Here is a 2,904-nt window from a genome sequence, read left to right on the forward strand (position 1 = left end):
AATATCATATCCACACACCACCACGCTCTAATCTATGTTATATATACCCACATGATCTGTGTATACAGACTTACTTGCACATAAGATTGCAAATCTCTCTACTACGTAAAACTGCTGAAGCTAAGCCCTGGTTAGCCCCCCTGGTCTTCACTTGATCACGACATTGCAATTCAGAAGTCTTAGAACTGTGGTTGAAACTCAGAAATTGTTAGAATGTTATATTAGATGATGCACCCGTATAGGATGAAGGTAATTCCTTCTTGTTTGACAACTTCAAGCTTCGATGGTACTCTTCTGCATCAAGAATTCCGGGCACCAAAACCAATCAAAATCAATTCGAGTGGGATTCATCAAACCGGACTACTTGCCGATATGTGGCAAGATATCCAAGGAGCGAACTGGTGGAATGGGTTATTAAATCCAATCAATCCACTTTTGAAAGCGGAGATACTTAGATATGGTGATTTCGCACAGTTATGCTATGATGCATTCGATTGTAAAGTTTGCATGAATACAGCCCTGATGAATTATTTTATAGTAATTGTAACGTGGCCGGTAATTGGCAAGCTTACTGCGGGTATCGAGTCACCAAGTATTTGTATACTGAGACTGATATTATATCTATGTGGATTGGCTTTATTGCGGTCTGCACAGATGCTCAACAAATACGAAGAGCGGGCCGGAGAGATATTATAATAGCGTGGAGAGGAACCCAAACATCTCCAGAATGGATACAAGATCTGACAGATTTTTTAGTTCCTGCTCGATTATCAACTACTAATGGTCTCAACGAGAAGGGCGTCCGAGTAGAGAAGGGATTTCTAAATTGTTATAATTCTACAGGAGAAACTGCTCGTTCAGAAGTTATAAGACTCTTAGATAAATACAAGGACGAGGCCTTGAGTGTTACTTTAACTGGGCACAGTTTAGGAGCTGCTCTCGCAACCTTATGCTCATATGATGTTAAACAAATTCTGAACTTACATTCACCAGCACGCCCTGAGTGTTACTTTAACTGGGCACAGTTTAGGAGCTGCTCTCGCAACCTTATGCTCATATGATGTTAAACAAATTCTGAACTTACATTCACCAGCACGCCCTATACCTGTTACTGTGTTTGCATTCGCCTCTCCACGCGTAGGGAATAGTGCCTTCGCCCAAAGAATGGAAGAACTTGGCGTTAAGGTGCTTCGTTTGGTGAATAAGAACGATATTGTTCCCAAATTTCCTGGACTTGTTGTGAATGAGAGTTCATGGGGATGGTTCACAAAATTGTTGAATTGGCTTCCCTGGACATATTTTCATGTGGGGGTCGAAGTTATTTTGGACAACAATAACTCCCCCTTTCTGAAACATACCTGCAATCTTGTTAACGCGCACAATTTAGAGGTGTATCTTCACCTGATCGACGGTTATGTAGGAGAGGGTAAACGTTTCATATCTTCTGGAACAGACCCTGCTCTTGTCAATAAGAGCTGCGACTTACTGATCGAAAACCTTGGCATTCGTCCTCATTGATTCCAGCAACAGCAGGAAGATGGAATTTGCAACGCTGAATATGGCTATTCTAGTATTCCCGAAACCCCATGAAGAAATCATTGGTTCCAGCAGCGACAGGAAGATGGAATTTGCAAGCCTGAATATGGCTACTCTAGTATTCCTGAAACCCCATGAAGAAATTGTATCGGGCTGTTTCCAAGATGTATATGGCCTTTGTTAGCTGTATTTGTCATAGAATGAGGTTGTCAGCCAATCAGTGATCTGTTAGAGAAAAAGTGGTTAGTGATCATAAGTGATCATAAAATAGATAATGCAAATCAAAAGCATTCCATTGTTATGAGGGCACAGGAATATGTTGGATGACCATAATAGTATCTATTATTTTATCATCATCAATTGAAACGGCTTTGTGGATGCTAAGGTTGTGAGGCAAACAATATGCACTCACGAACAGAGAAATCAATGCTTGTTATATGATAAACGTAAGGCTGCACCGTAAACAATATGTATTTTAACGTAGAGTAATACATGTTATATAAGTTTGGGATATGCTCTAGGAAGTATTTAGACTTACATGTAATTATATTGATTGATTGTTAGGTTTTACATTATGTAGCGACAATTATAATTTAAAACTATGAATATTGTGTGTTGGGTATTTAAATATGTATTAATAAATAAAGGAGGTTAATCTCATTTAATAAAAAATTATATAAATTTTAACCAAAATCATTTTCCAGTAAAGTGGAAAAAATATTTATTATTAAATAAAGGAGATTAATTTAATTTAATAAAAAATATTTAAATTTTAACCAAAATCATTTTCCATTAAAGTGAAAAAATCTATTACACTTAAAGCGATGATATTTAATTATTAAATTTGAATTAAATAATTAGGAATAAAGCAAAATTTACAAATTAATCAAGATACTAGAAATATTATAGCATCAAAATTTAAAAAGAAATTCTGATAAAAAAATTAAAGAATGAAAGATAATTAAAATACTATCAAAAAGTCATTAACCTTGACTTATAAAACCAAAAATATCTATTTATTTTGACTAGCCTAAATAAGACTATGGACATTATTAAAATAGCAATTGATTCTCAAAAGCTTCATAATCAAAGTAGGCATTATACAATTTCCAAATCACCATTGGAAAAATCCATATCTTTATATCACTAAGAAGAATGAAGATGAAAACTAATTTTTTCTTTAAATATCTTCCAAAAGCCCATATTAGATCTCAATTTTAAAATATTTGTCATAATATCAACCTTCATAACCGTCTAATCCATTAAAACTATGGTGATCATCTAAATAATCCTCTAAATTAAATGTAAACTCAAAGAATATTAACCATCATCATTATCATCATTACCATAAACAATTATATATTAACC

At 34.7% G+C, this 2,904-nt stretch overlaps 1 pseudogene; it reads left to right on the forward strand.

Annotated features, from left to right (window-relative positions):
- Window positions 1-243: 243 nt before the first annotated feature.
- On the forward strand, window positions 244-1,518 carry LOC149214213 (phospholipase A1-Igamma2, chloroplastic pseudogene; annotated as a pseudogene).
- The last annotated feature ends 1,386 nt before the right edge of the window (window positions 1,519-2,904 follow it).

Source organism: Pinus tabuliformis, chromosome 1_1 (assembly GCF_031772625.1).
Source record: "Pinus tabuliformis cultivar Carrire ecotype Pingquan chromosome 1_1, CPIR1, whole genome shotgun sequence".
NCBI classification, from domain to species: domain Eukaryota; kingdom Viridiplantae; phylum Streptophyta; class Pinopsida; order Pinales; family Pinaceae; genus Pinus; species Pinus tabuliformis.